Source organism: Neopelma chrysocephalum, unplaced genomic scaffold (assembly GCF_003984885.1).
Source record: "Neopelma chrysocephalum unplaced genomic scaffold, ASM398488v2 Primary Assembly neopelma1_75, whole genome shotgun sequence".
NCBI lineage: Eukaryota > Metazoa > Chordata > Aves > Passeriformes > Pipridae > Neopelma > Neopelma chrysocephalum.
In genome coordinates, this window is record NW_020897736.1 from 14,443,456 (window position 1) to 14,453,930 (window position 10,475).

Sequence of the window (10,475 nt, forward strand, 5' to 3'; positions counted from 1 at the left end):
CCTAGCGGCGCCCGGCTCCGCGGCCGCCATGGCGGCGGGGCCGGCGCGGCCGCGGCCCCCCGGGCGGGCCCGACGCACAAAATGGCCGCTCGCCCGCGCGTCAGACGGAGCCTCCGCCCCACGTGGGACCGCGCGGCGGGCCGCGCCCCTCCGCCAATCACGGCGCGGAGCCGGCCGCCGCTCGGGCGCGATTGGCCGCGGGGAGCGGCGCTGTCAATCAAAGCCACGCGGGGCCGCGGCGCGCAGCCCCCGCCCGCCATGGCGGCGTAATTAGCCCGGGCCGGCGCTTCCTCCCGCTCAAACAATCTGTCACCGCCGAGCCGGGCGGGCCGCGCCGAGCGGCCCCGGCACCGCCGCGCCGGATGGGGCTCCTCCGCAGCAATAATCACACACCGCCGTTTAAACAATCAAACGGGGGGGAAACCCCCCGCAGTCCCGCCGCGCCCCCCGCTGCCCGGTGCAGGGGGTGCGGAGCGCCCCGCTGACCCCCGGGGTGCGGGATTGGGGTGTCCCGGCCCCCCCCGCCGCCGCTAATTGGGCGCGTTCCGGCTGTTGACGTGACAGGCGCTGTCAGCGCCCGGCGCTGCTCATTGGCTGCCGCCGCCAGGCCCCGCCCCCGCCCCACGTGGGGCCCGCGCGGCGCGGCGGGAGCGCCGCGAAACCCGGAGCGGAACCTGGAGAGGAGCCGGAGCCACCGCGGGCCCGGAGCCACTGCGCCCTGCCCGCCTCCTCCGCCACCCCCCCTCCTGATGTCCTAACTTTGCCCCCGTTTGGCCTTTCCTTTGCTTTTGCTCTGCCGAGGCAGCAGCTCTCTGCAACGTCCCTGTGCTGCACGGGGCACGTGGGTGCACTTGGAGTGCCCACTGGGGTGCAATTCAGGGTGCAGTTGAATATCCATTGGGATGTCCAAAGGGTGCCCGTTGGGGTTCCCATCACCACAGGGTGCACACTGAGTCGTCCATCAGCCGGATGTTCATTGGGGTTCCCATCGGGGCACCCACTGGGTGCAAAGCCCCCCCAGGATGCAGCCAGGCAAGCAGACCCTGGCCCAATCCATGGGAGAATGTGAGCACACAGTTCTCCAGAGCACACGGAACAGGGGGGGGCTCCCGAGGCCTCGTCTGCTGGAGAGCAGAGAAAATTAATGGCAATGAGCAACCCTGGAAATATTAGTGGTGAAACCAGTCCTTATTTCTCCTGCAAAGTGCTCTCCCTGGCAGTTCCCTCTCCCAAGTGCTTCCAAGGTGACAGCTATTTAGTGGAGGAACGTGCCCAGTGCTGCTGGTGTAACACACTCACATCAGTCCCGGGAGACTGCAGAGCACAGGGAGCAGCACCTGGAAACCCTCAGATCTGTGAGGCCCTCAGGGAGAGGACAGGCAGTGCCCTTCCTCTCCATCCTGCCCAGAGGCCACGGAGCTGGTCCAAGGGCTGGAGCCCTTCTGCTCTGGAGCCAGGCTGGGAGAGCTGGGGGGGTTCACCTGGAGAAGAGAAGGCTCCAGGGAGACCTGAGAGCCCCTTCCAGGGCCTAAAGGGGCTCCAGGAGAGCTGGAGAGGGACTGGGGACAAGGGATGGAGGGACAGCACACAGGGAATGGTTTTCCACTGCCAGAGGGCAGGGACAGAGGGGATAGTGGGAAGGAATTGTTCCCTGGGAGGGTGGGGAGGCCCTGGCACAGATTGCCCAGAGAAGCTGTGGCTGCCTCTGGATCCCTGGAAGTGTCCAAGGTCAGGTTGGATGGGGCTTGGAGCCACCTGGGCTAGTGGAAGGTGTCCCTGCCCATGGCAGGGGTGGGATGGGATGAGCTTGAAGGTCCCTTCCAACCCTAACAATTCCAGGGTTCTGTGATTCCATGATGATCCTCACTCTGTGCCTCACTGAGCTGGAAAAGCGTGAAAAGTGGGGTGATTCCAGGGGTGGGGCAGAGACAGACCCTCTGTCCCAGAAGCTTTCCGGGTCCTAACTCCAGGGACATGAGGCTGTGGGGAGAGCTATGGAAAGCAGCGATTTTGCACTGAAAATTCACTTCACGGCTCAAAATAGAACACATTAGCTGAGCTGCTCCCCTCCCCCAGCGGTACTTATGGACAAATTCTGATTTTTACTTAATGGTTTCCCCGAAAAGGTTGTAATTTTCTTCCCATTCCCATCGAGCTGCAGCTCCTGCGCTGTTGTGGTGAACTCAAACGACCAAGGATGTCTCTTGTTAATTGATATTCCTCACACTGGGACTGTGCTGAAATAGGAGCTGGTTTATTTTAGCTTATTAAAACTCACCTGGTTGGGAAAAAGAAAAAAAAGAAAAAAGAAGAAAGAGAACGATTAGGGGTGAAAGGAAACGTTCTGGTTCATATTGATTTAAGATCTGCTTAAATTGATATTTGCACATCCCAATTATAAACCTGTGATCTTTTCCCATAATTTATTTTTCTTTTTCTGAGATTTTTTTTTCCTAAGGATCTCAGAAAAGGCCTCAGTGTGAGAAGCCACTGTCTCCTCTCCCAGCCAGCCACGGGATGCCTTTGTCACTGTGATTGGGGACATTGTGTTGCTCCTCCAAGGGCCATGAGGGGCAGGAGGGACACAAGGATGGAGGCACCTTGTCTTCTTCCCAGTTCTGCTCAAGCTGGGGCAGCCAACACAGCTGAGGATGAGGATGGGGATGAGGGCTCTGGGGACACTCAGTGAAGGCCAGTGCCATCATTTGGGTGTCTGGCAAGGGCAGCTTCCCATGGGGGTGTGGCAGTGGAGCAGCCCAGGGAGAGCAGGAGGCACTGGGGTCCTTCAGGGTGATGGGGTGGTCCCTCCCTTGGGATGTCCCTGGTCCAGGGGTGGTTTGGGCCATGATGTGCCCCATCCCTGAGCTGTGCCCAGTCGATGCCAACGTGCAGCCCGGGCCCCCCGTGAGGTCTCACAGCCGGGAAGGGAAGCAGGAGATGTCCTCCCCCACCCTGTCTGGGGACAAACGTCGGGCTCAGCTTCTGGGCACAGGGTGTTGTGACACCGTCCCGTCCCCACTGCAATGCCACCCTTTCGGGGAAACCATCTGAGCTGCCCTTCCCCTTCCCAAAGGCCCCTGCGGGGAACACCCACTGTCCCCATCCTCCCACAGATGATGACCTGGCACTGCCACCCCTGCTGGCCTCAGTGACCCCCAGCTCCTGGCCCCTTGGGGGGTGGACACAGCCCCCCTCACCCCTTCCCAGGGGCTGGGCCCTCCTGGAGGCCATGGATCAGCTGTAGGGAATAAGGAAGAATCCCTCAGGACGAGGTTTGGAACAGCTGGAAGGGGCTGAACATCTGCACAGCCACAGTCACCCCGAGCCTCCCTGTGGGAAACGGGTCCAAAACACCCATGGCAGGACACCTACTTTTCCCCCAAAATTTTTATCTCCCCTTCCCGGGAGAAGTCCGGCTGCAGCTTCCCTGTGGATTTGCTGTGAGGCCGCAGAGGAGGGGGCAGGGGGAGAGGCGAATCCTGCCCGCACACACGTGTGCACACAGAGCCACACACACACACACACACACACGCACCCACGTGTGTCCCTCCCGTCCCCCCTCCCTCCCCGGCCCCGGGAGCAACCGAGTTCGCCCGGCGTGACGGGAGCCGCCCCGAGAGGTGACTTTATCGCTGACAAGCCGGTCCCAACCCCGGTCAATGGTGTGTGTTTACATTGCAGGTGACACTATCTGCCCTCCGCGCAGGGCAGGACCCTGCCTGCCAAATTTCCTTTAGCTTTCAAGTTTATCTAAACAAGGATTTCAGGGCTGGGAAAGCAGCGAAACGCATACGAATGAGCGGCCGCGGCGAGCAGGGAGAGCTCTCAGCCCGGATGTGTGGCTTTGTGGGGAGCTGGGCTTTATCTGCTCTTGGCAGGGAGGTTTTACAGCCCCTCGGCAAGAGAGGCTCCAATCCTGCTCTGGCACCAGCAGCTCCGCGGCGGTGGCCACGTGCATCCTCAGCCAGCCCCGGGATGGGGCTTGGAGCAGCCTGCTCTGGTGGAAGATGTCCCTGTTCACGGCTGGACCGGACCTTTGGGGTCCCTTCCCACCCAAACCATTCCAGGACTCTGTGACGTTTGCAGGCGGGACCGGGAAGAGCGTCGGTTGCCGGTGTTGCCACAACAGGCCCCGATTACCCCGTCCTTTCACAAGCAAAACTCCCATTGACCTCACCCTCATCGGCGGATTTGCTTGAGCAATCCCTGTGCCCGGCCCAGCCCAGCGCCGCCGGCTGCTGCAGCAGGACAGGAGGGGCCCGGGGGGCAGCAAAGCGGCTCAGGACCCCCAGAACCCCTCCTGGCGCTCACTGAGGGGCCCAGCATCAAAAGCAACACTTTTCTCCCCTGTCCCCCTGAATTTGGGATGGGGTAGTGGGAGGAGGTGGATGAGGGGCACTCGTGGGTGCACATGGTGCTGGAGGGAGGGAGAGTCCAGGGATGCTCCTGGCAGCAGAGGCAGCTCCGAAGGCCTGGATTTGCAGAGTTTTAGCCAAGAAGTTGGGACCAACAGGAGGAACTGGAGGAAGGGTCATGCCCAGGATCGCAGCTCATGTCCAAACCCTGCAGCTCCAATTTGGGCTGGAAGGGGCCTTGAAGCTCATCTCATTCTACCCCTGCCATGGACAGGGACACCTTCCACTACACCAGGGTGCTCCAAGCCCCGTCCAACCTGGCCTCGGACACTTCCAGGGATGGGAATGTTCAGGGATATTAAGTGCCAGGCTGCACCCCGGGGGGAGGTGGGAGAGCAGAGCAGGTTGGGCTGTCCCCTTGTCAGACTCCCGGGTCCCCGTGGCCGGAGCCAGGTCACTCTCAGATCCTCCCAGATCCTCACGGATGCTCCTGGATTCTCTCAGGTGCTCCCTGCCCCCGGATCCCGGTCCGTGATCCCTCTGCTCCGCAGTCTCACCTGCCCTCCCTTCCCGGGGCAAACAGCTCAGCCCAGGCTTTTGCTGTGCACTGTCTAATTATAGATATTATATTGCAAATGGCTTTTGGGCCTGCTAATGGTATTACTGGTGTTATTCTTCTACTTGTTAATTATAACCAATTTGTTTGGGATGCCTTCCCAGTTTTCGGCTGTAATTGCTCTCCCCATTCCCTGATGACTGTGACTCAGCAGAAACTCCGCAGTTTCGCTCAGGGATGATGTTACTCTTTGTCTCTCCTGCCAAGCGTGGCTGCACACGGTTGCCTGTGCAGCGTGGCTACCGCTCCCACCTCGCCGGTTGCCACGCTCCAGTGGCTCGGGGTCGGCGAGGAACGTGGGATATCGCGGTCGGTACCCACGCGGGGCTGGACGCGGGACGGTGGCATCTCCATGTCCCCAGATGGGGCATCGCCCGCTGTGAGAGCGGTTGGGCTCAAACTTGGGATGCTCGGGAGGAGCTGAATCAGGGCTTGACCCATAAACCATCTCAGGATCCTGCCTGTGAAATCCCAGCGAGCTCGGCATGGCCGAAGGCTTAGCCAAGGGAAGAGCGGAATATTAAACGGATTGTTTTCTTTTTCTTATTGCTAAATTCTTAAGAAGTTTGCTCTTCTCCTCTGCTCGGCATTAACTGTAGATAAGTTATTTGGAAAGCGAGTATTTCACCAGAACAGCCGTTCAAGTAGCCTAATACACACATTAGAGTCTATTTGCACTTAAAAGAAGTGGGAGGTATTAAATCAGCCTCTGGCCAGATAGTCATTGTATAAACAAGAGCTGTTAACTCCTACTTGATAGCGATGATAGCGAGGGAAAGGAAAACAGCCCTGCAGTGTCACGACCAACCTGACACAACATGTTGTCGGTCTGGGGAGAGAAAGAAAACAAAGCCCTGGGAGTTCATGACTGCGGGAGGGCGGCTGGGAGCGGGGATGATCCCCGAACCCTGCCGGCACCGCTCCCCGGCCTGCGAGCTGCTCCCACACCCGGGGCTCCAGCAATAGCATCACTCTGCCATCCACAAGAGGAGCGGTTCCCGGGCCTGCAAAGGCCACCAGCGCTCGGGACGGGGGGTTATCCCGGCCCAAGCCCTCGATGATGGTGGGTTTCCATCCTGCGCGGCTGGATCCCCCTCCAGCGCTCGGCTCCATGCGGGGCCGGGGAGATGCTGCCGAGGTATTAATGAAATTTATGAGTCAGAGCGAGCAAAAAAAACCTGTTTTCAGCTGACTTCACTCACCACTTCCTCTCCTCGCCTTCGCCTCTCCCGGCAGCCCACTTATCTTCCCCTGGAGCGGTGCCCACCCTCCCCTGCCCGCTATCGCCAGCAGGCCGGAGCATTCAGCACCAGCCCCGCTGCGGAGTTTGCTCACTCACTCACTCACTCACTCAAGCACTCTCAAGTTGTTCTCTGTGGCTAATCAAATGTCAAAACAAGCTGCCCCTGTGATTTTGAGAGCTTTTAAACAGGAAGACATTCACCACTGATACACGAGAGCGCGTCGGGGCCGGGGCCCAGCCGGAGCTCAGCGCTGCTCCCGGATCTGCTGGGCTCTTTGTGGGCTCTCTTTGGGGGGATAATCACTCTCCCACCTCTTGCCCGTGCTGCCTTCCACGGGACTGGGGCTCTTTCCATCCCCTGGTAGGCAGGGCATGGCTGCCAGCACAGTGGCAGCACCCTCTGTCCCTGCACCCCATTCCTTGGCCCATTAACCATGGTTTATAGCCCCACCCTAAATCATGTGCTTTGGGGCTAAAACGGGCTGTCAGCACTGAGGAGTGATAACTTCCAAGCTGTCCAGAAGCCCAGGAATCCCCCAAAAGGCACTGGGAGCCTTTGGTCCTCGTGCAGCCACAGTGAGGGGCAGCATCCTCAGAGCCCCCCAGGCTGGGTTGAGCCAATGGCTGCAGAAGAGCAGGACCCCATGTAAGGGACAATTTTGATTGCAAAGCCACCTCGCCACTCTCCTGGCAGCTCTGACATCAAAAATTCAGGCAGGTACCTGCTTTTCCACAGCCAAGCTCCCCATGTGCCTCTGTGATGGCAGGAGCAGTGTGGGGTTCGGGATCCCTGCGAGGAGCTGCATCAAAGCAAGAGAAAATGGAGGAGAGGGAAGATGAATGGGCCCCTCCTCATGCCCAGTAAAACACGGTGTTTGTCTGCAGAGGGTTGGTCCTCAAAGCCACCCGGGCTGCAGGACTAAGGGCTGTTCCCACCCCTGGGATCCCAGCGGCCTTCAAAGCATCGCTCAGTGGCCGAATGCTGAGCACGAGCTGCTCTCAGGAGCTGCCGGGTTTGTGCAATGCTCACCCCCCGTTTCCCACTTTCCTCCCAGCACAAATCCAACGTCTGCAAAAAAGGAATAAACACCCACATCTTCCTGAAGGCCTCACTCCAGGGAGAGACATTTCTGCTGCTCAGTCTGGTGCCAGGCTGGAAGGGAAGCGTCTCCCTCCTCAGCAGCTTCAATCACACACGAGGAGCACATGTCACTCCCAGCAGCACCAATCCAACTGATCCGTGTGCCATGGCCGGGGAGAACGAAGCCTTGTGGAGTCCATGGGGGCAGAGGTGGGTCCTGGGGATGGTGACACTGTCCTGGAGCTGGGAACGCTGTCCTAGGTCTGCAGTGCTGGAGGACAGAGGGGATCAAACCTCGCCACCTCCCACTGCAATGCCTCCCAAGCTTTAGATGTCCTGCTTTGCCAGGGCTCCTGCTTAAGCCTCCCCCGCCAATGAACACCCAGGGGGGCCCGTGCCACCCCCCTGGTGCCAGCTGTGGGGCTGGGAGGGGGCGATGCCCCCCTGCCCCCGTCGGAAGGATGCTGGGAGCAGACAGGCAGGGGCTTTGTCCCAGCCCGAGACAAGGAGAATGCTGTGGGTTTGTTTTTAGACAAATGAATGGATTTTACTGTTTGACCAACACTCATGAGAATGCCAGTCAGCGCGGATTTGGCAGGAGGTCTGACACTTGTCAGCCCTGGTTTATAGCGGCAGCGCAGCCGCCGGCTCTCGGGAGGGGAGTGACGTGCGCGCGTTGCTGCGCGGGGTGTTCTCGGAAGAATGTGTGGCAACAGAAGATCAAGCAAATACTTGGGGCCGCCGCATCACCGAGGACTTTGTCAGCCAGCCGGAAAGTTTTAGAAGGGCTTCACACTCTTTGGAGACAGCCAGGGCGCTGCCTGGAGCCGGGGCGAGCGCTGTGGGCTCTGGGAAGAACAGAGGCATTACTGTGGCATCCCTAACGAGCCCGGCCCTGGCTCGGCGCTCCCGGAGCGGGGCTGGAGCAGCCGCGCCGGCCCCACATGGGCCAGATGCCAGGAGTGTTCCATGGGGGGCTTTGGCTCTGCCACCTGCCTGCTCTGCACCCATAGGAGGGGTGCAGGTGGCTCCAGGGCTCAGTGTGCGGCACAGCTCACCCCAGCCTGGGCGTGCTTCGATTCCCAGGGGAAAAGCCATGGGAATGACTGCCAGGGTGCAGCCCTGCACCCCAAAAGGCCCCCAGACTCAGTGGGTGAGCTGAGAGGGCAGGAACTGGGAGCCCCCAAGGTGATGCTGCCCCAGGAGCTGAGCCCAGCCTGCGAAACAGCCCTGACCAAACAGCCCAGACCAGCTCCCAGTGAATCATCCCAGGGGTGGAGTAAATCATCCTCCTCTGAAAGGGCAGCAACTGCCTTTCCCTGGGTTGTTTTGGAGCAGGTCTTTAGGAGACAGGGCTTTCCAGAGTGTTAAAATCATAGAACCATGGAACAGTTTGGGAGGGAAGGGACCTTAAAGCTCATCTCATTCCCACCCTGCTCTGGGCAGGGACATCTTCCACTAGCCCAGGGTGCTCCAAGTCCCGTCCAACCTGGCCTTGGACACTTCCAGGGATGGGGCAGCCACAGCTTCTCTGGGAAACCTGTGGCAGGGCCTCCCCACCCTCACTTTTGTCCCCACACGAGTTTCTCTCCTTGGCACAGCGATGCCCCAACCTGGGCCGTTCCCACACAGCCCCTGGCCCTGCCCTGTGCTGCCCCTCAGCCCGCTGCCCCAGCCAGGCTTTGCTGTGGTCACTGTCGCTTCAGTAGGCTCCACCCAGCACCTAATGGGTGTTTGCTGCTCTGCTGTGCCCTTGGCACCGTGGGCACCCTGGGCAGCCTGTGCTCAGGAGCTGCCCCAGTCTGGGAGAGATAAGGGTGTTGCAGCCAGCGCTGGGGGGATGACAGAGCTGTTTGCAGGCAGCTCCTCTGATCTGCCCACTGGGCAGCCACAGATCAGCCAGATCATTACGGGGTGCTCTGTGCTCGGAGCAGCTCTCAGGAGCCAAACCAGCGGGGCAGGACCTCACCTGCTCCACGCGGGTTGTGCAAGGAGCCCGTGGCTGAGCCAGGAGCCAAACCCACCCCTAATGACCTGGCCACAGCTCGCCCAGTGCCCAGGGCCAGCCCACGGCAGGCACAGGCTGGGACACGCTCGTGCCCGAGCTGCCAGTGCTGCCCTGCACAGGGAACTCGGCCACAGCTCTCCCTTCCCTCTGGGCACCTTTGGTCTGGGCACTGTGGCCTGCCTGGCTCCGTGCCGGGATGGATGGAGAGGGATCAAGCTCTGTGTTATAGAATCCCAGCACGGCTTGGGTTGGAAGAGACCTTAAAGCTCATCTTGTTCCACCCCCTGCCCTGGGCAGGGGCACCTCCCACTAGCCCAGGTTGCCTCGAGCCCCATCCAACCGGGCCTGGAACACTTCCAGGGATGGGGAAGCCACAAACAGGGAGATGTCCCTGCCCACGGCAGGGGGGCTGGACTAGAAGGCCTTTAAAGCTCCCTTCCAACTCAAACCATTGTGGGATTCTCTGCTTCCAAGGGAAGCCTGGTTGCCCCCTGCTCCTCCCTGGTGTCAGAGGTGGCTGCTCCGAGGGCTGTGTCGGTCTCCTGAACCTCCTGCTCTGAGGCACCACCGGTCCCTCAAACAGCTCCATATCATCAGTTACATCTAATTGAGGGTGTTTTGAATACAACTCCACAACAACCAAACCAAAGGGAAATGACAGACCATCAAATGAATGCCCCCGAACCACGATAAATGCCTGGGTGGATGATTAATGCTTCTGTTTCTTGGTTTCAGAGAGAACAATGCGGCCTGACCCAGCATTTATCAGCAGTGCCTGCAAAAGGGCACCAGACATCCCCAAAATAAATGGGATTATGGCCCTGCTGTTCCACCTTCAGATGCTCCCTTGTCTCTGCACACGCTAAAGGATGGAGCAGAGTGAGCTCCGAGTGAGAATTGGAGCAGTGATGAACCTTCTCGGGTCCCTTTCAGCTCCATCATTATGGACATCCCAGGTTGCCTTGGAAAATCCTTCCCTGATGATGCATCGGCAGAATCTGGTCGTTTGTTGCACTGGGGTTTGGACATCTGAGAGAACACGTTCTGCGCGGCTGTTTCATTAAATCATTAAAAGACACTTCTCTAATAGCTGCAGAAATCTCATTTTTTTTCATGTGGCCGGGGCGGCTGCGCTGCTCGCACCTGGAAACGGCGCGGATCCCCTCCCGGGT